This window comes from Cydia fagiglandana, chromosome Z (assembly GCF_963556715.1).
Source record: "Cydia fagiglandana chromosome Z, ilCydFagi1.1, whole genome shotgun sequence".
NCBI classification, from domain to species: Eukaryota; Metazoa; Arthropoda; class Insecta; order Lepidoptera; family Tortricidae; genus Cydia; species Cydia fagiglandana.
Window position 1 is genome coordinate 19,546,377 of NC_085959.1, and position 25,054 is coordinate 19,571,430.

The following is a 25,054-nucleotide window of genomic DNA, read 5'->3' on the forward strand; positions in this document are numbered from 1 at the left end:
CCTGTTTAAATTTTTTTACCTACTAGAATCGGTTAAGAAGACGAACATGCGGGCATCATTTTTGTCCAAACTGAAACGGAGACCTTCGATTTCGCCCTGTAGATAATGCAAAGGAATCGTTAGTTTTTTTCGTTAATACTTATACTTTTTCCTCCCTTTTCAAAGTCGGTTAAGAGCCCATCAACGTGCACACTAGCGCCACACACCACTGCTTAGGCACTGGTCCCACCGCGAGCTAGTAAGCTATGAGCTATCGGCAATAAACACGAACAAAAGATAAGCACTCCCGTGTAAATAAAAGAGACACGGCGATATTTATAGCTCACCGCTGGGCGAGTAACTATAAATATCGCCGTGTCTCTTTTATTTACACGGGAGTGCTTATCTTTTGTTCGTGTTTATAGCCGATAGCTCATAGCTTACTAGCTCGCGGTGGGACCAGTGCCTAAATAAGCCTGACCAAGGCCTGACGTATATGATCATTGTCAAGAGGGCGCTGTTATTCTCGATCATGTACAAGGGGTTTTCTGCTATGTTCTGCCGCCAGAGTGCAGCACTAAGCTTGCTAGTAAACCATAGAGGGCATATAAGTAGTCGCACCAATAAAAGTCTGCAGCGGATTTGATAGCCCACGCAGTGGAAGTGTTATTTATACGCAGTGAACGCATATATTTAGTATGGAAACCGCCTTTAGGAACATTACCGTTCAAATTCTCGGGCCAAATTAGCACACACACACACAATTACGCCTACATTCAAATAGGACGACGCGTTTACAGAGCCTGTAATCAAAGCTGGTAAACAAAATAAGAGTCATCTTTATTACTCTAATGGTACATAGCTAAGTGTAGATGAAATGCATATAATGTCAATAACTACCAATCAGCGACATTAATCCGCTAATAACCTTCTTGCTGTACGTACTGGCCGCTTAGAGTTCGCGGTTCATATTTGATTAGAATATGACTTGGACAGGGATAGGTTTATGCCATACAGTGAAGAACCAGTCAAATAATTCACGTATAATAATTTAATGCAGATTAAAAGATAACTAGTTAAAATGTTGTTATGACATGACAGACTAACTCAACATAAGTAAATATATATCATTGTTGTATAAATGTATTCCGCTATAATAAGTATTTTGTATATTTTATTATCTATCTGTATGGCAGTGCGAAGTCACGTTCAGGTATAGTCTGTCCGTTTTTCTAAGATCAAGTACGCCACAGTAAATGTATGGCGAACTTGATCTTAGAAATCGGACTGGCTATACAGTCTGCAAAATTTACATGGGTACAAGAATCGGGTCAAAAATATTTGAACAGGCGGAGTCACAATAAATCCCCACTTTCAGTTCAGAATATTTTATATGTATATAGCCGGTCAAGCAAGTTTGTCAGTAGAAAAAGGTGCAAAATGAAAATTTTGTATGGGACCACAGCCGTTCGCGCGCTTACTTTTTCTAAATTTGCCGCTCTTTTCTGTGTGCATTTGTTAAATTAATTCAGTGAAAGCATGATAGGAAAAATGTATCTACATATAGGAGACCGGGTATGATTATCTCACGGGTTATATCTCATGAATAGAACATATTCTAGATGGTTTACTAACGAATGGCCCAAAAACGTTTCCCAAAGTATCACATCCCAAACTATGTTTCCCAAATTATCATTTCCCAAAAAAATGTTCGGCAATACAACTTATCGCATATTTTCAGTTAGCAATAGTCTTTTTTGGCAAGTTATTGTTTAGCAAATAATTACTTGGACAAGTTTCATTTTACCAAATATTATTTAGTCAAATGTATCATTAAGTATAACTTACATGTTTTACATTTCATGATCAACCTAGCCCCAAAGCAAAGCTTGTACTATTATGGGTGCTAGGTGATGATATAATTATGTACATACTTATATAGATAAATACATACTTATATACATAGAAAACACCCATGACTCGGGAACAAATATCTGTGTTCATCACACAAATAAATGCCCTTACCGGGATTCGAACCCAGGACCATAGGCTTCACAGGCAGTGTCACTACCCATTAGTCCAGACCGGTCGTCACCGAAACGACAATACAATATGTTATACATTGCTACAGAAACAAGGTTTAGTTAGTAAATATGTACCTTTGTCGATATGACAATAGTTTTGTTGGATCGACAAATTATGGTCAAAAGTGCGACGCAATGAGTTTGAAAACTTTGGAACCCATCACCTTGGAGTCTTGGTATATTATACTCCAAGTTCAGATCCACATCTTTGTACAAAACAATAGCACGGTGGTCCTGCTCATAGAGGTAGCCAAAATAATGTGCTCTGGACTGACGGCCGTCATATCTACACACGGCTACACATCAAGTTTTATTTTAACACGCCTCGTGTTTTCACACTTTGTGTCGCACCTCTGCTGGATATATTTTGATTTGTGGCCATGTATACAGACATGAGTACACAAAATAACACTCCATCACCCCAAAGACCCGATCCGACCCGATCGAACGCAGTATGTTTTAGCAGAAAAACGAAAATGGTCTTGATAATCCGTTGAAAAGTTAATGCGTGAATAAAAGAGTAACAAATAAACATAAAAACTCACTTTCATATTTATAACATTCATAAGAATAAATAAACACTTACCCACCATACGCTGCGACAAATGTGTCAGCCCGGCACTGTCAAGAAAACTATTTATGTCCATTTTGCACTTTTCATAATAAAAGCACTTTACTTGGTGATCGAATCGTAGTACTAAGTAATAGTTATAGGGGCGCGTCCATTCTCTACCGTTGACATTCGTATTTGAAGACAAAAAAACTAAACGAAACGACAACACACATACCCCTTACCCCGTACCCCGCCCGTGCCCGCGAGTTGCAATTTTTACAAAGTTAGTTTCGGTAGGTTGTCGAATTGACAAATTAAATTTGTGACGAATTAAATCTTGTACACTCGCGTAAAATTATCGCAAATGCATTAAAAAAATCAATTTTTCCAATGTGCTCGGAAATGTTCTCCGTATTGTAGCAAAAATAGTACGGGAAATTCTTCTTTATTGTAAAACTCAAATAAAAAAAAAAAACAAACTATTACTGTCCTGTTTTAGCGGACGGGAAATAAAAAACAATACAGTAATATTAACTTAATAACAACTTATCTCATCCGTGTTCATACAGCTTATATTACTTTTTATTGCATAATTAAGTATAAATTGTCAGTAAATAAGAACAAAAAAAAACTATACTCATCCTTTTCTTTTGGGTGCTAATACAAGACAAAGGTAGTATGATTCTCTCTGTCTATCTTTGAAATGCGGCAGTCCTTTGACAAACTAAAGCTGGTCAAGCAAATCTTTTCAGTAAAAAAAGGCGCGAAATTCAAAGTTTCTATGGGACGATATCCCTTCGCGCCTACATTTTTCAAATTTGCCGCCTTTTTCTACTGACAAGATCTGCTTGACCAAGTATATTATATATTGAATGGTACTGAATTGAATGGCAGAATAAGTTTGTGCCTTTAACTTTTAAAAAATAATTAAAGAGGGAAATTGTTTTTGACATTTTTGATGTAAAGGTTCGATTTGAGTGATGCTCGATTACTCACTTCACTCATGATTAGGAAATGCAATAACCGGCCAAACTTCAGAGCCCATCAACGTGCACACTAGCGCCACTGCTAAATAATCGTGATTATTTAAATTTAACGAAAGATCTGTTGCGGGATTCGTCAATCTAATATGCGTCCAAAGTTAAAACGGCCGTTTTTGTTCGACGAATCCAGCAACATAAAACCTAGTCTGATGTATTCAAAAGGTATTTAAATACAAAATACAGTACGTAGCGGCCCCCTTCTTTTAAATATCTTTCGTTAAATTTAAATAATCACCATTATTTAGCAGTGGCGCTAGTGTGCACGTTGATGGGCTCTTCATAACCGGTTTCGGTTACGGTTATGCCCGAAAAATAATCGTTTATAATCGGTTACGGTTATTCTCGAATCTCGACAAAAAATGATAAACTTTATTACAATAATATAATTACAAAATTACGACAATAAATGTACAGTATTAAGGAATGTGAGTGAAGTCATCGTTTTTAGGGTTCTGTACCCAAAGGGTAAAAACGGGACCCTATTACTAAGACTCCGCAGTCCGTCTGTCTGTCCGTCGGTCTGTCTGTCCCCAGGCCGTAACTCATAAACCGTGATAGCTAGACAGTTGAAGTAGGGTATACAACAAACTTGATTTATTTGCCGTTTTCTGCGTAATGGTACGGAACCCTTCGTGCGCGAGTCTGACTCGCACTCGGCCGGTTGTAATTATTTAATAACGCACACAAAATACAGTAAAAGTTAAAATATGACCTTGGACGTGATACAATATTCAATCAAAATATGTATTTCATAAATAGGGAAGTAAATTTGGTACATTTTCGTTAAGTACACGAATGACAAAAATTATAGTCACAGGTGTCACAGCCAAAAAAGAAGATAAATTCATAAAATTTATAACCGAAAATAACCGTAACAACCGGTTATTCGAGTTTCCAATATCCGGTTATGAAATGAATAGAAATCGGGGCGGGAAATGATGTATTAGTGCTTAAAGGTACTGGCAACACTACGCCATGACAACAACCTCCCGCGTAATATAAAGTAAATAAAATGTAAAAAATGGATTTCCGCGTATTTCGTAGTGTTTAAAGTGTATTATAAACAATAAATACGTTGCACAAATGTGGACAAGTGAATATATAGCTGCAAAACAGACTAAAATAAAAAACAAACTGCCCTGTGAATCAAAGTCTTTGGACAATTAATGTGCTTATTCTTAATAAAAACAAACTTTCTCAGACAATTATCTTCAGTGTAATATGTGCCCTTTCTATCATTTTCATTTCGGGTGAACTTAAAGTGTTATTACGCGCTTTTATGATATAAATCTTTAACCTCAAAATTCAAAAACTTTGTAACTGCCGCTCCGAAAACTGTATCGTTAGGCGCGTTGCGGCACACCGGACATTGACCCCCAAGCGCGGAATACGGTTTTCGACGTGCAGCGCCATCTTTTAAAGCTGACGAGAACTAGTCTTAGACTGGCGTTTCAAACTACATCCAGAAGATGCCGGTTTGCGTAAGATGTGAAGTTGTAATATCATAAAGAGAATATTTAATTTGCTCGATATGCAAGAAAAACTAAGACATAGATGATAATTAATAATTATAATTACCCAAAGCTAGACTACTATTCTCCATTGAAACACTGACTCAAAATTACGTAAGATACTTGAAAATAAGAAAAATAACAAGATGAGTCCACCTACGAAATGTGTTAAATGCGACAAAAGAGTCCCAGACAGACGCTCGCTTGATTGCTCTACCTGCCTTACTCGGTACTGCATAGATTGCCTGGAGCGTATCGGAGTAACTAAGAAAAGGTACATACTTATGACCATAGATAACAAGAAAAGCTGGAAGTGTCGTACCTGCTGCCAAATGGCTAATACTAACATAAAACTGAAGACCGCAAGTACTCCACTGTCTAAACCTCAGCCTAACACATGTAAATCTTCGTTAGAGAAAAAGAAGCTTCGTCTTGACGACTCGTCGCTGCTTGAGTCAAGCATTGAAAAAACCGCTCTCAGCGAGCTAGGAGATACGTGGATTTCGTCAACTGATGTGACTATTACACCGAATAAGTTACCTCCAACTGCACCGGCCAACGTAACTTTTTCACCAATCGAGACGCAGGATACAGTATCGCATCTTAAATTACGTTTAAAGAACATGCAAATTGAACTGGAGAAATCTCAGGCAGAAATTTTATCACTAAAACAGTCAAATGATAGTCTCTCGACAGAAAACGAAGTTTTGAAAACATTATGCCAGTCATCGACAATGGGAAATAATAACAAAGTGAAAAGAAACAAATATTCTCCTTCTCACTCCAAAGCAACGTCGGTACCTTCTTCGCCGTCCAAGATCTGGAACAGTCAACCTGATTACAATGAAAAAATACTCCGTTTACAGCAAGAAATAGAAAAGTTTGAAAAACAGCTTAATGAAACAAAAACGCTAAATTCTGACCTAATGCACCACATCGATATTCTGACAAAGCAACTCCATGCTCCACAAAACACTGCCTGGACCCTAGAAGCAAACAAAGAAAACAATACAGACATAAAAAAATATTCAAGAAAAATCTGCATCGTTAGTAGCAACAATAAAAAACACAGGAGAGGATTGATTATGGACAACTTTGAATCAGATCAAGTCTGTCATTACATCATTACCAACGCGACTACTGAAGAATTGTTTAAAGGACTCGAAAAAAAAGTAGAGAAATTCACGATGAATGATTACTGCATATTGTTAATAGGTGACTCCGATTTTGAAACTACACAAAACTACCCAGCCATCGTAGAAAGTGTGAAAAACAAACTACAAACTGTTCAACATACTAACATAATATTGTGTCTTCCTATTTTCAGGATAAACAAATTTGCGAAACTTTTTAACCGGCGTGTAGAGGTTTTTAACAACCTACTATATCTTAGCAACCTTGAGCATCACTACGCCTATATACTTGACAGTAATAAGAATTTGAACTACTCATATGAAATGTTTTCAAGTTTTACGGGAAATATAAATAAAACTGGGATGAAAATGGTTATTGCAGATTTAAATACGCTCTTAACCGGAATAAACTCTCTTAACGCACAGAACAATGCAACAACCATCCAACCTGAATTCAGTATAGCAGATAAGAACGGTTCGACAGTAAAAAGTCATTTATCTCCAAAAGAAAATATTAATGAAGCAACACTTTCTCCAAACACCAGTGTAACCAACCCAAATTCAAATGCCACTAATACTCTCAATAATACCTCGAACAACACTTTTTTTCGTAAACAATAACAAACTAAACATATTTCATCAAAACATCGCTGGCGCCCTTAACAAACTTGATAACTTAACTATCGTGCTCGATAACTTTAGAACTAAAGAAAACTGTATCGATATCATATGCTTAACTGACCATTTTATCAAAAGTGGTGAAGAGTGTAACTTAATATTGCAAGGATATAATTTGATCACACATTACAGTCGAAGCAATACACGTCGAGGTGGGTCCTGTATACTACTGCGAAATGGATTAAAAGGTGAACCAATTGAATGGATCAAGGATCTAACTGTAGAGTCTTGTTTTGAATGTTGCGGTGTTACCATAAAGGAATCTAATGTAATAATTGTCTGCATCTATAGGGCCCCTAGTTCTTACATTACTACCTTTCTTGAAAAATTAGATACAATGATGTCAAGAATAACAAAAAAAAATAATCATAAAGTTATTTTGTGTGGTGATTTTAACATCAACCGCAACAATCAAAACTTAATTAATACTTCATTTGAATCTCTGTTGCTAGAATATAATTTCAAACTACAAATCCGTGAACCTACAAGGATAACCACTAAGACAAGTACTTGCATCGACAATTTTGCCTTTAATTTTAAAACCAAAAATGTTGCCGTTATTCATGATTTAAAATTATCTGACCACACTGCCCAAACAATTGCCATACCTGCTTTAAATAAGAGAATATTAGAATCATGGTATATTTGGAAACGCGACATGAACAAAAATAACCGTAAAAAGTTTAGAGATTGCATTAATAAATTATCTTTTAGTGATACATTTAGGGCAAATAATGCTGACGAAGCATTCACGGAATTTCATGATCTTATTACTCTATTTTTTGAATTATGCTTTCCACTAGTCAAAATTAAAATATATAACACGAGAAAGACAAAATGGTTAACGCCCGGAATTAAAATTTCTGCAAAAGGTAAACGACACAGGTATCAGATATATACATATCCCCAATGAAAATCATAAACAAAACTATAAAACATACGCAAACCTATTAAAAAAATGCATAGTAACTTCTCACAAAATATCAAATGCAAAATATGTTGAAAGATGTAATAATATTGTGAAAGGAACCTGGAACGTTATTAAAGAAAATACCAGTAATAAGGATTTACACGGCAAAGGCATAGAATCCATACTGGTCAACAACAATTTAGTTTCATCACCTGAAAAAATCGCTACTGCGTTTAATAATAAATTTATCGATGATATTAGTAATAACAGTGGACAGGGAACTAAATATACAAGTAATAGTTTAAAATCTAGTATTTATCTAAAACCAACAGATCCCTCCGAAGTCTATAGAGTTATTAAGAATTTAAAAAACACTAATTCAGTAGGTTACGATAATATTCCGACATCCCTCATAAAAGAAAATGCTGACCTACTGGTATACCCGCTAAACCATATTATCAATTTATCAATTAGAGATGGATGTTTTCCTCATAAACTTAAAGTGACAATCGTGAAACCAATTCTTAAAAAAGGTAAATCTTCAGATATGGATAATTATAGACCTATCGCCCTTATTCCTGTATTCTCGAAAACATTTGAAAAAATAATGTATCATAGATTAATTGAATTCTTTAATAAATATAATATACTTACTAACGCACAATTTGGGTTTCGAGCAAATAAAACTACGGCCTTAGCTGTGTACGAGCTTGTTAAAATTGTCAGTCAATGTAGAGATGACAGGACTCCTGTATCTGCTATATTTATGGATATGTCCAAAGCCTTTGATCGAGTGTGTCATAAAAGGCTTCTGGACAAATTATATGCATGTGGGATACGTGGAAATTGTTATTCGTGGTTAATGTCATATCTCCAAAACCGATACCACTGTACTGAAATTCAAGCACATTGCCCAATAAATAATACATTCAATAACTACAGATCTGAATATAAAAAAGTGATGTATGGAGTACCACAAGGCAGCATTCTTGGTCCGTTGCTGTTTTTGATTTATATCAATGATTTACTGATTATAACAAAACATAAGATACTGCTTTTTGCTGATGATTTTTCGATAATTATTCGTAGTGATGAGACTGAAGACTATGAGGCTGAAATCAATAATGTGTTTCATGACGTTAATGTTTGGATGGAAGCCAATAACCTTCAAGTAAATTTACAAAAAACCAAACTAATGGAATTTTACTCACCACAGGGCAAACAATTGCAACCAAAGATTAGTTATAAGGATTGTGAGCTAGAAAATGTTAACCAAATAAAATTCCTAGGAATAATAATTGATTCACATAGCAACTGGCACCACCATACAGAGCATATTTTGACCAAATTAGCCAAATTCATATACCCTTTACGAAGACTAAAAAATATATCATCAGAACAAACAGCCTTACTTGCCTTCCACTCATATATAATGTCTAATCTGCGTTACGGACTAATAATGTGGGGAAACAGCAGCAATAAAGATAGAATCTTCAGATTACAAAAAAAATGCATTCGTTCAATTTACGGTATCAATCAAATGGAATCATGTAGACCATATTTCATTAATAACAGAATACTTACTTTCCCATCACTTTATATATATGAAGTCTGCATATTTGTAAAAAATAATCCAGATTTGTTTCCTGTAAAAAACTCTACTACTCAACCAATCCGAACCAAATACATGTATGACATAATACGCGCTAACCCTAAATCGGCACTCTTTTCAAAAAGTGTTATATGTATGAGTATACAAATATTTAACAAGCTTCCCACAGACCTTAAAAAATTGGCATCATTACCTTTCAAAAAAAGCCTGTTTGACTGGCTAATCAAACAGTGCTTTTATAGCATAAATGACTTTTTACAGAGCTAGTTCACGTTATTCATTATTATTGAGTCTATCTAGCATAATTTATTGTTAAAAGTGTTATTGAAGTTTAAAAATAGTATTTAGTTCTAAGACAACTTACTAATATTGTACGCTTTTGTAAGGCAGGATATGGAGAACATAAATATTTTGTACCACCTTTGTAAACCTCACCCATAACCATACAATAAATATTTTTTGATTTTGATTTTGATTTGATAAATTGGTCGTAAACTTATATCTTGTTAAAATCTTGTTAAAGTCTTGATTTGACGTCGAGTGTACCTACCTTAGTAACGTTCGCAGCAACAAAGGCTAACTTCAATAAAATACACTGCTTTGTTATAAAAACTAAGTCATATTTGAATATAATAACAATGGCACTTTGTTAGTGCAATAAAAGAAAATCACCTAGTTTCAGCAGCAAGGTTGGGCTGTGATTAAATTACACAGTGATATTGTAACTGGAACAAACAAAAACATTTTGTGGAAGCAACAAATCGTTTTATTTTAAAAATGAGCAAAGTGATGTTGTAAGAACAACAAAAGATAACTGATTTGTTGTAAAAGCTAAATCTAACTTTAATAAGTTAGCAAGGCACGTTGTACATGCAATAAAGGATAAAATATTTGCTCCAGCAACAAGGTAAAGCTTTGATAACATTGCAAAGTGATATTGTAACTGGAACAAAAAAAAACATTTTGTGGCAGCGACAAATCATTTTAGTTTAAAAATGAGCAAAGTGATGTTGTTAGAACAACAAAAAATAACTGCTTTGTTATATAAGCTAAATCTAACTTTGATAAGTTAGCAAGGCACGTTGTACCTGCAACAAAGGATAAAATCTTTGCTCCAGCAACAAGGTAAAACTTTGTTAACATTGCAAAGTGATATTGTAACTGGAACAAAAAAAAACATTTTGTGGCAGCAACAAATCGTTTTAGTTTTAAAATGAGCAAAGTGAAGTTGTTAGAACAACAAAATATAACTGCTTTGTTATATAAGCAAAATCTAACTTTAATAAATTAGCAAGGTACGTTTGTACCTGCAACAAAGAATAAAATCTTTGCTCCAGCAACAAGGTAAAACTTTGATAACATTGCAAAGTGACATTGTCACTGGAACAAACAGAAACGCTTTGTTGCAGTAACAAGCCACGCCCAAGTAGCACAGATAGCTCTATAACTAATCACTTTTAGTTCTATCTAACGCTCTGCGCGTATTAAGACACTTATAACAGCACTATCGTGGTCCTACAGCTGTATAATAGATCTCAGTGATATTTATATAGCTTAGGGCTGATTAAAAGCTGCATTACCGCTCTGAAAACTACCATTAATACGCAAAGAGTGATATAAAGGTATATTTGCTACGACCCTATACAGCTTTAAGGGTTATCAAATGCTTTAACCGTTATAAGGTCTGTTTAGTGGATAAAATTACGCTATGTGCTGTATAAGGAGGTAATTGTGGACTTTTATTACGTTGACTTATTAAGGGAGCACAAGTGAACTATTATGAAGCTAATAGACGTATAATGGAACATATGTGGCACATAATACAGCTTGTCGCTGAACATGTTTACCGCTAAGCAGCTTTTATTACGCTGACTTTTAAGGGAGCACGAGTGAACTATTATGAAGCCAATAGACGTATAGTGGAACACACGTGGCGCATAATACAGCTTATAGCTGAATATGTTTACCGCTAAGCAGCTTTTATTATTCTGACTTTTTAAGGAAGCACGAATGAACTATTATAAAGCCAATAGACGTATAATGGAACACGTGGGGCGCATAATACAGCTTATCGCTGAACATGTTTACCGCTAAGCAGCTTTTATTACGCTGACTTGTAAGGAAGCACGAGTGAACTAATATGAAGCCAATAGACGTATAAATGGAACACATGTGGCGCATAATACAGCTTATAGCTGAACATGTTTACCGCTAAGCAGCTTTTATTATTGTGACTTTTTAAGGAAGCACAAATGAACTGTTATGAAGCCAATAGACGTATAATGGAACATATGGGGCGCATAATACAGCTTACCACTGAACATGTTTACCGCTAAAGCAGCTTTTATTTCGCTGACTTATTATAAGGGAGAACGAGTGAACTATTATGAAACCAATAGACGTATAATCGAACACATGTGGCGCATAATACGGCTTAGCGCTGAACATGTTTACCGTTAAGCAGCCTATATACTACCATTGAGACTGTCTGCATAGCGGCTGTTTAAACGTTCACAAGATGCCTTATAACTGTTTAGAGGTTCACTAGTGTATTGAAATAACGACTTGGACTTTATAGTGGTTCACTTAAGTATCTTTATCAGTCGTATGCTGCATATTAGAATTTTAATGGTTCACGTTGCTTTTTAACATTGACCGCCATTTTATCGTAGATAACCTACAAAATTGGTATTACTTTTTCAACTTTTAAGGGTAATAATATTTTTTTGTGCATGAGTTCTTAACCTAAATCATTAGTTTAGTACTTTCTATAACTTATTATTAACTTTTTATCTCATAATTCTGTCCAAACCACTGAGATAGTTTTTATACATAGCTTATTTATATGATTAATTTAAATAAATACTGATTATTTTCGTGGCGCACTGAAATTTTCTTAGATAATGTATATATATAATGTCAATAAACTTGCATTCCCAAACATCTTTCTCGCATTAATATATAAAAGATCATGTATAACTAAACACTTTAACAAAATGACTTATGGTGTCGTTGCGCTTGACGTTTTCGCTTCAGTATAAATATGTTCACCTCTGCGTTCGTCGTCAATGTCACTATACTAAATAATAGCTGTTTTTTAAGGCAGAGGTGTAAAAGTATGTTATTCATTATCTTTTATTCAGCCCAACGTCAATCTTTCCCGGTATTAGGGCGCACATGTGACATATTAGCTGAATAAAGGGTAACTGGTGGTCTCTTACCCAGTCAATATACACCTCTTATAACTCCTGTTACCCCTTATAATTCCGTTAAATTGCTGCTACAACGCTCTTAAGTAGCTATGTGAACTTAAGGCTGCTTAATTTGTGCCCATTTAAGAGTAATAAAAGCTGAAAAGACGCTTATACAGCTCATATGCAGCTTTTTTATCCAGCTTCAAGCGTATTCGTATTTCATTATGCGGCTGCTATACAGCTAATCTGTGCTACTTGGGCGTGATTTGATAAAACAGCAAAGTAGTTTGGTCGCTACGACAAAATATAGATGCTTTGTTGTAGAAGCTAAGTCTAACCTTGATAAATTAGCAATATTATATGAAGGCCATGACAAAGGAAACATAGGTTGTTCCGGTAGCAATGTAAATATTGTTACCGATACAATAAACTGTTGATTTACGGTTAGCAATAAAAAAGTTGTCGGTGGCAATAAGCTCGTTTTGTTTTCGCCACAAAGCTTATTGCTCTTACAACAACAAAAAAAATGACAAAGCATTTATTGTGCTTTGTCAGCCGATTTTTCTCTCAGTGTGTAGGGCACTACCTCTTTAGCCTGTTTAGGGATTTCAACATTGAAGTATTTATGAAAGGACGTCAAGTGGTGTCAACCCTAATAATTGCTCGGGCAATGCTGAGAACCTACCGCGAGCCACGTTCGACATGTTGCCTCCCTGTCACAGTGAGCCCCCATTCGCACGGGAGCTTTTTAAACGCGCGTTAAAAAAGCGTTTGAATGACACAAATGGATAACCATTCACACCACAGCGGTGGCGCTTTTTATCAAGCGTTGTTGGATTTTCGACTTTAAGCCTTGGTCGTTAAATCGAATTTAGAGTGCGGACAGATTCAAGCGCTTTTTCAACGCGCGTTGAAAAAGCTCTCGTGCGAATGGGGGCTTACGTACGAATTTTTACAAGTGCGACAGAGAATGGAATGGAAGCCGAATGGAGCCGAGTTTGCCTGAAAGGAAGAGTATCTCCGCACTGGGGGCCGATTTTTGAATTTCGATCGCTCGATTTCGTCACTCGAAAATCGGTGGAAAACGGCGAAATGCAAATTTTTGAAATACGAGCGATCGAAATTTGGAATTTAGTGGTATTGACCACTCGATTGCAATTATATTAGTTGAATTTAAACGCTTAGTAGTGGAGATATCATTTAACGAAATACACGAAATCGAGTGGTCGAATTTCAAAAATTGGCCCCCTGGTGTGGATGTTGTGGCTAACTGCTAGGTCCGGAATAGAGTATTATCATGCCGCGATCAGAAAGGGATTAGAAATAACAGATTTCCATACACTTACGTCAAAATCAATATGGATTGACAGCTATCTCAATCCCTTTCTAATCGCGATTCAGTAATAGAATTGGTATACACAATTACACACAAGGCCTATCAGGGATTTACGTTTGTGTAAATGTTTTATTAATTAGGATGAAAAAAAAAACTCCGAGTCTAGTTGTTAAAATATTACCTTGGTTTGGACAACAAGAAACTTAGGTATTACATATTCGTTTGGTAAATTAAAAAACTACTTTCCCACACATGTGCGGTAAAGTGGCACTTTCTATGCTAATGTTGTCCCACTTAATGTACCACTTTCTGAGCTTAATATGCATTGTAATATGTATTAGAAATATTATCTTGTATATTCTCAGAATTTACGATAATAACTGCGCAATAAGTACCAAATTCAAGGAAAGGGGGTATGTCAGCAGTTCATATGTATGTATGGACCTACCAAAACTATCAAAAGCCAAAAAAGTCTATTATAAGGTACCTATACTGATTGTAGTGCCCTGTACATTGAAAATCAAAATCATAAGGCACATAGCTTTACGCTCACACTAGTGGAGAAATATCTACTACCTACTATTTATTCGAAAAAGACTATTCGCACTACCTACATTCACTACAAGGCATACTTACTAGATAATAGAATTGAATACGAGTGATTCTCAATTTCTATCTCTCGTATTTCCAAAATAGTGTTTCATCGTTTTCAACATACAGGGTGATTTCGGGGTCGTGGAGCAAGAGAGCCAGCTTAGACATCATACAGAATCCAAAGATGAGCCTAATGATGTTGTTAATTATTGTTTATCACCAATAATGATGATTATTTTCCAGATGACAAGTAGGAAAAAACATTTTTGCATACAATTTGGTGACCCTACTCAATGTGACGTCTTGTCGCTTTCCATACAGCGTATGTCAAAAATCATAGGGTGACCATAATTACTTAGTATAAAATTAATTTTACTTGAAAAATAAGAATAATTAAAGTATTTATCTTTTAATCAAATACTACCATATGATAATGTGGATCATTTACAGAGTCAGAAAAAGTGGTTCTGGATCACGACCCAGAAATCACCCTGTATTTTCTTTTATCAGTTAGGTACCTAGGTACCTACATAGAAAATTAGAATTTCGCGCCCTTTTCTACTGACAAACTTGTTTGACCGGCTATATGTACAAATGGGCGTAACTCAGCAGTGATATAATGCCAGTTATACGAGTAAACGCGGGAATTTCAAGTCGATTTATAACGAGTAACCATGTTCTAAAAGTACGATCAACTGATTATAGATAGACCTTATCTCGCTGCGATAAGGTTTACAAACGGCCACATTAAAGCCATTCATATTTTCTTGTATTGTCACACAACGTACGGTCGCTCCCAGATAAAGCGATCGGTAGGTGGCGATTGGGCGATTTTGGCGATGGCGTAAGGTAGTAAGTCTACCTAAAAGATGGTACCTATTTATTAATTTTGAGAGCATACATTTTCTTACTTCATAATAAATTCAGATACTGATAGGTATAAAAACATAAAATATAACAGGTTCTTAAATCTTTGAAAACAATACTGTAGACACTCAATTATTGAAAAAATCCTTTCACTCCGGCCATTGGGAAAGTTCGATATAAGCCTCGATCCCCGTTTTAAACAAGACTTTGCTTTTCTTGTACAATTCGTCTTATAGAATACTTAATGCAGATACCAACCCCTTTTCCTCGTTTCCAACTTTCCGGGCTCTTTTAGGAGCCGTCCAGTGGAAATCATGCTCTATTGGGATTAGGGCCAGCCTCGCGCGACTCGCTTTCCTGTGCCTGTCAGTTACAGGTAAATTGAGACGGGCACTGCTAATATACTTACCTATTACATTCCTTACCTGACTTAAAGGCAAAGGAAGGGGTTATGGTATCAGCAGTCCATATGTATGTATGGTCCAAAAGCCAAAAAGGTCTATTAGGTATTTAAGTGAGAAAAAGTACGTACTTAACGTCGTATATCATTTTTGTTTGTCGCGATTACGGGGTCGGCCACATAGTAAAACGTTGCTCAGTATACCGATATGTATATTTTATTAGATACTACAAATTAATAATTTTGATTTTAGTTTATAATCGCTGACCTAATGGAATCACGATGAGTGTCATCCTACTGACTCCTTTGACCAAGATAATAAGTCTGGAACGATTTTGATGGCACACGCAGTGCAGGTGTTATTTACTCGTCATCATTTCATAGAAGTTTGAAATAACACTTGTACGCCGTGTGCTGTCAAAATCATTGTAGGCTTATCTTGGGGTAACTTTTATAAAACTATTTTATTATAGTTCCGATAAGTAACTGTGTGTGTCGTAACTATGTCGGCTACCTACAGGACAGGCACAGCCTAGTGTAGGAACCATGTATAGTTAATCTACTCTTGGTTTATGTTATTCCAGTACCTGCTTATGCCCTATGTTTAATACTGATGATCAATATCATATATGTACTAAAATAAAGATTTACTTTACTTTAATTTTTACTTTTAAGTATATCGGTGTCCGCATCGTTACATCTCTAGTCTATAGGTTACTTTTAGTATCCTCTTTGTGGATTAGGCATTCGATGTCAAGTAACCGAGTAGACTTGAGCATATTAGGGCTTAATTAGTGAAATGGACAAAAGGATAATTGGAGCTGAAGCTCTTCCAGGCCTTAGCATAGTTAACGAAACTTAATCGCAGCTCACAGGACACTCTCAAATTAAGTTTCCGCCGCCAAGTGAGGGGGTCAGTTAAAAAAGAGGCCCCCTAATCAGGTCCGCGCGAGCACGCGTTACGCACTTACATAATGAAAGGGGGAAGCAAGGGGGTCTGAGGGGGCAGCGGGGAGCCGTCATCTGCGTACACCCTGTCCGGCCGCCCTCGATCGATACCTATACGTGTGGACTTTATGTAAAAAGCCTCCTGCACACCCGGAGGACGCCGACCATAAGTGTCGAGAAACGAGTCGCCCCCGGGGAGGCAGGCACGAAATATCTTCAATTTTCGAGAGAAAATTTTCCAATGCGGGGGCGAGAGCCCGCGGCGGAAGGGCTGTAGCTCGCCCGGCCCGGACGCCTATGTCCGAAAAATGTGCGCCCTTAATTGAATTTAGAGATTTGCCTTTCGGAACGCACGCACGGATCACTGTTTATTGCGCTCGCCTCGTTATTACTCTTTATGAGATAACACACATCACATACACTTCATATATTTAGCACTTTCAAAGTATGGCGAGCTGCAAAAGTCCATACCCACTTTAAGAATCTAATTCATCCATAAAGTGGGTATGCACTTTTGCAGCTGTGTGTACCTGTAACACAGCTAGAACATATTTCTGAACACTCTGAAACTACATGGAATAGTTTTCCACTAAGTAGATTATCAACTCTATTGTCGCTACACTTCTGCGAAACATTTTGGTTAGATACCGGGAAAACTAAGCTACGAGCTACGTGTCGTAGCGCTACGAGCGTGTAGCTTTGAGTAGGCGACAGGAAATATTTGTCGTCTTCCAGATTCACATCAATCGGTAAATTTTAAATATGCCACTTTATATTTAGTACAGTCGACGTCAAAGATATGTTTACACTTTTTGCCTTATTACAAATAAGTAAGGTGCAAAAGTGTAAGGTTTACTCGGGTAATTCCGAATGTCGAAAACTGTCGGATAATTCCGAAAAGAGACTTTCATTATGATGGAATTTAGGGTGATTTTCATCTGAATTTCGGAACTATCCGACATTCGGTATTACCCGAATACACCTTAAACATAATTTTGAAGTCGACTGTACCTATTACACCGATTAGCCGTCGTGATGAAACTAATAAAAGTAATAAACCGACTATCTAAATTCGTTGGACACTGATAATGTCGGTATTGGACCACGTATATAGTAAGGAAAAATACTAGTTTACGTATACCTAATACGTGATTCCTCGCTAATTTATTTTCTACAACCCAAGTATTTTCTATCTTTTTACTAAAGTATTACCGAATCTAGCCTAACATCGCTATATTTTCAATATCGCCTTCTCTGAAGCTTGGGTTATTGTCAAAGTACGAGTAACCACCCGCCAGGCCAGCCAGCCAGCATTGAACCTTATGACACTGGCATAGAGTTCATTGGCGATAGTACAACGGGTACGTTATTACTACTTAGAATACCCGTACCTGGGCAGTTTCACTTTAACTTGTACTTTTAAAGCGCGACTTCGTGTTTCAGTGACGTCTAACCGTCACATTTCTGACGAAATGTATGGGATTTGATTGACCGTCAGTTTTGTGACGATTGCTAACCGCCCGTTAATGGTACACAAACACATTCAGTGCCAGCCCGAGCTACGCGCTACGAGCGTAGCCGATAACACGGGAAAATCCGTATGTAGCGAAAAGCGCCTACGAACAGCAATGCCTGTGCCTGGCAATTATTGTGTTAAGTGAAAATGGCCGACTACACTTCGTGATTCCTTATTTATAGAAGTCCTCAATCGAGTATTGTTGATGTAATGTAAGTATAGTATCAATGTCGATATAATAGTAGATACTTGTTAAAACTCGAGGGTCAACCGGTGACGCACACCCCCCTACTAAATAAGGGCGAGAAGGCAAGAATTGTGCGAAAGCTTTACCAACAAAGAAAATCTTTGTATTTCTAGTTTTTCACAACCATAGCTGGAGGGAAACGGAACGTAATTGGAATTGTAATAAATATTAAAAACGTAATATATTCAAACCCTTTATGTTTAAAATCTTACTTTCCTTCTTAAATATTAAATCGCTATGCAATTATCTGCCTCTTTTCCTTAAGAAAAAATACGCGCGTAAACTTTATTTTCTTTCACGAAAACTCTTTTTTAATCAATGATGAAACAATCCCTTTTTCATCAAATATGAATAAAGAGATGACATTTTTTCTCGCGTTGCCTATGTTTACCTACTTTTTTCAGAGTTAATAGTCTTAGCGCCATTTCAACTAGAGATGCAACGGATAGTTGTTTGGCCGGATACCGGATATTCGGCCTGACCATCGGCCGAATATCGGGTATCAGGCCGCCGAATATTCGGCCACTGGAACTATATCTACATTTCGGTTTTTCAGGTGCGCATTCTGCAGGTTTGACCTATTTCCTAGTGAACGTTCGCGCGGACACATTTCTAGGTTCGAAATGAGTGCGCGTGCAAATCAGTGGAATGTTTAAATTGTTTTAAAATAATAAACAAGTACGATTATGATCAAGACTGTTTCTTAAATCCAATTAGTTTACTCCGAAATCAAGTAATGTTACTATCCGGTATCCGGCCGGATATTAAAAACATGGCCGGATAGGCCGGATACCGGATAGTAACCGAATATCCGGTGCATCTCTAATTTCAACCATTCCACTAACCCGGGGTTAATCTGTTAAACCTGGAGTTACCATGGTTACCAGTTCAATTAGGCACTGCATGGATTATCGCCTTAACCGTTTAACATCGGGTTAGTGGGATGGTGCAAGTGGAACTTACTTTTCAGGTGTATCTTCATGAATATATAATTGAATATCCATTCAACAGTAATACAGATATTGGTCGTAGGAGTCCTTTGATATTGTTACCTACCGTTTAGATAATAAAAGTTTATTTATTTATAAGGTAGATACAAACATTAAAAAGAAAAGTAAACTAACTTATCTATACAATAAAACTAAATTAAAACTAAAAACTAATACTAAATAAAATCAAATAAAATTAAAATACGTCCGTTTTATAATGTCCACTACCTTAATTTATTTGTGTAAATTAAAAAAAAACATATGCCAATTTGGACCATATTTACTTTTTTAATATTTTCCACCCAAAACAAGCAATATCAGTTATCACCCGTTGTGCATTTAGCTCGTAAGGAAATTTCTTAGGTACCTATTCTGCGAATGAAGAATGATCTGCGTAACCCATCCTACTGTTTCATTAGTTAAAGTTGGTCAAGCAGATCTTGTCAGTAGAAAAAGGCGGCAAATTTGAAAAATGTAGGCTCGTAGAGATATCGTCTCATAGAAAATTTGAATTTCGCGCCTTTTTCTACTGACAATATTTACTTGACCATTTGATATTTTATTTACTCAACATACTATGGGCCACACTTTTTGTATTGATCAGATGTGCCACAGTGTCCAAAATTGCGTAATTTCCATGGACAACATACAAAAACTTCTCCTATTTTGTACGGGAAACGATGTTTTTTTATTTCCAAAATGAAAGTTTCCTTTCTTTCCTGTGATTTTCCTGGAATTTCCGTAAACTTTTCCACTTTTTTGGAAACATTATTTCACAACTTGCATGTTTGTAATTTGGGGTATCCAACCCAACTACCAACAAAATAATAATTGACTAAGGCACTGGTCCCACCGCGAGCTAGTAAGCTATGAGCTATCGGCTATAAACACGAACAAAAGATAAGCACTCCCGTGTAATTAAAAGAGACACGGCGATATTTATAGTTACTCGCCCAGCGGTGAGCTATAAATATCGCCGTGTCTCTTTTATTTACACGGGAGTGCTTATCTTTTGTTCGTGTTTATAGCCGATAGCTCATAGCTTACTAGCTCGCGGTGGGACCAGTGCCTAATACTGTATAAAACTGTTTATCTCAATATACTGTACGTTATTGATAGTTAGGTTTTTGAAAATTTAATAGTAGACATTGATTGTCATGTAAACTTGTACCGGACAAGGCACTGCAGTATACTTACAGTGCCGTATGTAGTTGACATAAGGTACTTTTCGATGTAATAAAACCACATATGTTCACCTTAAAGTTTCCCGGGTAAAGACAGAAACGTGTTGTAGATACTATATATGGCAACGAAAACAGCCTGATTTAGATTTAATAAACCAAATAAGGTGTATTCGGGTAATACCGAATGTCGGATAATTCCGAAATTCAGATGAAAATCACCCTTAATTCCATCATAATAAAAGTCTCTTTTCAGAGTTATCCGACAGTTTTCGACATTCGGAATTACCCGAGTAAACCTTACAATGTAAAAAATAATACGTTAGTATTCGGTTATGATGACATTTAATTTTCTGATGGTGGTTACAAGAGATAGGAAGGATTGAAAATCGTCGAGTAAACGACGAAAACTCTGCTATATGGTGATAAATTTGCTCATTGCACGCGACTTCGGACTTCAAGTCGGGATTCGCCACTGAGCGACGGGACTCGGTACTCAACTAGGTCAATATCAGTTGGACCAATGTTGTCTGCACTAAAAGTATTACACGTGATTCGGAATTACGCGGGAGCTTTTATTGTTTTACCCCTCTCAATCAACTTAACCCAATGCACCTAATTTTACTCGATTTATACTTAATTTTACGCAAGCTACGTATACTTTACCTACTAAGGTGTATTCGGGTAATATCGAATGTCGGATAATTCCGAAATTCAGATGAGAATCACCCTAAATTCCATCATAATACAAGTCTCTTTTCGGAATTATCCGACAGTTTTCGACATTCGGAATTACCCGAGTAAACCTTATTAATATAAATGTTTGTTTCAGCTGTGCCGTATAACCGACTTATTTCATTTTTGAACGCTTTCGTAGGTACTATAAAGGCTTCGTCACACAGGCGCGTTTTCCGAGCGGGACGTGAGCGTGGCGTGCCGCTTTTACATATAAAACGCTCACGCCCCGCCTGGAAAACGCGCCTGTGTGACGAAACCTTAGATAGCTTCTTTCACTAGGCATTAATGCGGCAATGCCCAGGCATTAAGTGTAGAGTCTGTGAGGAAAGAGGAGAGTGGTGTAATGTAAGGGAACCCATACCATCTGGACTCTTTCTGTGAGAGAGATTGACAGTGTAATTTTTTTCTACCATGCGTCATAATGTAGGTAAAACGGCTTTACAGTAACGGCCCGATTCGAAGTTTAAGATACCTACGTCAAATATTATGTATATTATGTCTAGACACAATATGGATGTCAGTGTCACAAGTAACTTTTTTGTTTGATGAGTCGTCACTTTTCACATCGACATAATCTAATCCATATAGTATCTACATGTATAATACTATACACCGTGTTTTTTTTTATTTCCGTTAATTTCAAGGGTGCATTCCTGAGCTTAAATCAAGTAACTTTCTCAAAGACACCGATATTCTAATTAACTCCATTTCGGAGATAATCAATAATTTATTTTTTTCCTATAAGGCCTCTACAAGCGTGTACACTTGCCTTAGGGCTGGTTTACATATTGATTAGTGTTTAGAATGAGTTCATACATTTGCTACTAAACTTAAGTACAATCTCGGTCGATCGATGTTCGAAATGACATTGATATGTCAAAGATTTCAATTGTTTAGTTGAGTTAAATGTAATGCCCGTGTTATAACAACGCTATATGCTACATTTAATTACTTTTTAAACTTAATTTTTTTGAAAAGAAAAATCAAAAAATATTTTTTTTTTAAATTAACTATGCCATTTAGTTATCTTAAATGTACTTAACCATACCCCGAAGTTAACGGAATTCAATAAAAACACGGTGTATATTTATATCTAGACCAAATACATATTTGACGTTTCTTAAGCTTCGAATCGGGCCCTAAGTCTACTTTAGGGCGAATATCAGAATTAAGTCTATCAAACCCTCCAGAGGGGTAATATGACCAATTTATTATATGTACCTACTTAACATAGCGGAGTAATGGGTAAAATCAATGAAACCTTAATTATATTTTGACGTTTTATTTTTGAAGTACTTAAAATGCTAAGAGGATAGGTATATTCCATATCTACACACGCGCTACATACAAGTACTTGTAATAAAACGTATTCAGCGTCGCCGTTGGAAACCTATTTCGACTGCCCTACCTACCGATGGGCGGCTGCTAGTCCGCGCACATGTAAAATAGCTCTGCTCAACTTGTAATATGCTCTACTTTTATAATAAAAGTTTACAATTTTTATTTTATCCTATAGGTATTTGATAAACGTAAATGACGTGACGTAACGCTCTACACATTTATTTTTAGGTATTTCTTTGTCGGTGAAACTTAAATGGAAATAACGTCAAAATTTTAATCTGAAAATTGTAACCGTTTGTTAAAGCTTGTTGGAGCTTTACAGTTTTTGTATTGTGGTCTCAGCTACAAGTCCAATCATAACATAGGCAATGGGCCAATGTTCATGATCATCTCTTTACTGTTAAGTCCACTTGACGAGCTAATATTGTTTGTAACCGGTGTTACAAATATCACTCATATCATCCTCCTAGCTTGGTTACGGCATACGCTCATGGGACCCTGGGGTCCACTCTGCAACTAATCCCAAGATTTGGCGTAGGCTCTTTTATGAAAGCGAATGCCATTTGATCTTTTAACCCAGACGGATACTTATGGCATGATTCTAATTTTAACTGCCCTATTCGAACTTTAAGATACGTCAATTAATAGATCTGGAAACGATATGGATTAGATATGTCAGTGTTAAAAGTGACGTTTTTGTTTGAAGAAATACGTCACTTTTGACATTGACACATCTAATCCATATCGTTTCTAGATCTATTAATAGACGTGTCTTAACGTATTTCTTCAAACAAAAACGTCACTTTTGATACTGACATATCTAAATCCATATCGTTTCCAGATCTATTAATTCACGTATCTTAAAGTTCGAATACGGCAGTTACTAGGCCACATTGGAATTAGTCCGGTTTCCTCACGATGTACTGATAAGCGAATGGTAAATCATATATATAAAATTGAAAAACCAGAACGGGATAAAAAACGAGGGAAGAAGCGAGATGGCGCCTTACAAATTTCTAAAAAAGTTTTTTACACGTTTCTCGAATACGACGCACGTATGATAAGAAAAAACTGTTCCAATCTATTATCTAAATATGAGAATAGAACTAGAACATAGAACTATCGCTTTCCATGCGTATTTAATTTACAATAAGGAAATGAAATTTTCAAAACAATGTTAATTTTACTACGATCGACCATTTTCGGCAACTCTCGGTTCGTTTTGTTTCGGTGTAAAGTAATCTAAATTATGTTTGTCATGTTGGTATACAGTTATTTCTACGTGTTTTTATACGAAGTAAAATAAAAAGTGATCTCAACCTCAACGTCAACCTTAGTCTATGATCCCCATACGAATGACATTGCCATATGCCATTTATGACTTATCAATCAAATTAATATTATCAATTATCATATTATTAATAAATTGTATTTTGTTGTTTTAAATTTCTTTTTGAGTTATATTATTCAGAATTACTTTCATAGCTTCGGCAAACATTGTCATTCGTCCGGAGAACGGGCTGCCGAGATGGGCCAAAAATACAAAGTTGATAGCAAGTTATAATGTAGGTAGATAAAGTGCAATTTCAGATATTTTTGAGCGAAACGACCTGGTGAAAATAAGCAAATGTACAGTCAGCAGTCAGCCAAATATCGTAATATAATTTTGTTGCCATAGAAATAAGGATGTGTCCCGATATAGTGGCGGAATATTGAGACACAAAAGTGGCTAAGCTTACATTCGCTCGGACACTTAGAGAGTTTGGGAGAGGATCGTGCCGTGAGGAGAGCGTACTTGGGACAACGAAATGGGTGACGCCCAATTCGACGTCATAGGTTCCGCTGGAACAACGTTGTTGCTCAGGATCTGCTTATCCTCGGCCATGGCGACTGGCGAGAGCTATCGCAAGACCGAGAAACATGGTGTGATCTGGTGTCGGAGGCCAGGACTCACATAACCGTAGTAAGTAATGTTAGTATTCAGAAAGGGAAATGGGGATTACGTACGTTTGTATCAAAAGTACGTGGCGATTTATGGGCGGTGGTCGTCCATATTCGTCTTAAGGCGGAAATTAATCTAATGAACGTTTTTGCCATAAGGCTTATAAAAATAAATAATGATTTTATGTTGAAACGAGTTTTAAATAAATAACTACGTAATGATAAAATACAATCTTGCCTTTTATCAAATCACATCATT

At 36.3% G+C, this 25,054-nt stretch overlaps 1 protein-coding gene across 1 annotated transcript in view; it reads right to left on the reverse strand.

The window, feature by feature from the left end:
• Window positions 1-25,054, reverse strand: part of LOC134679259 (uncharacterized) — a 452,522-nt gene that overhangs the window by 93,024 nt on the left and 334,444 nt on the right. The gene's annotated exons all lie outside the window — the stretch shown is intronic.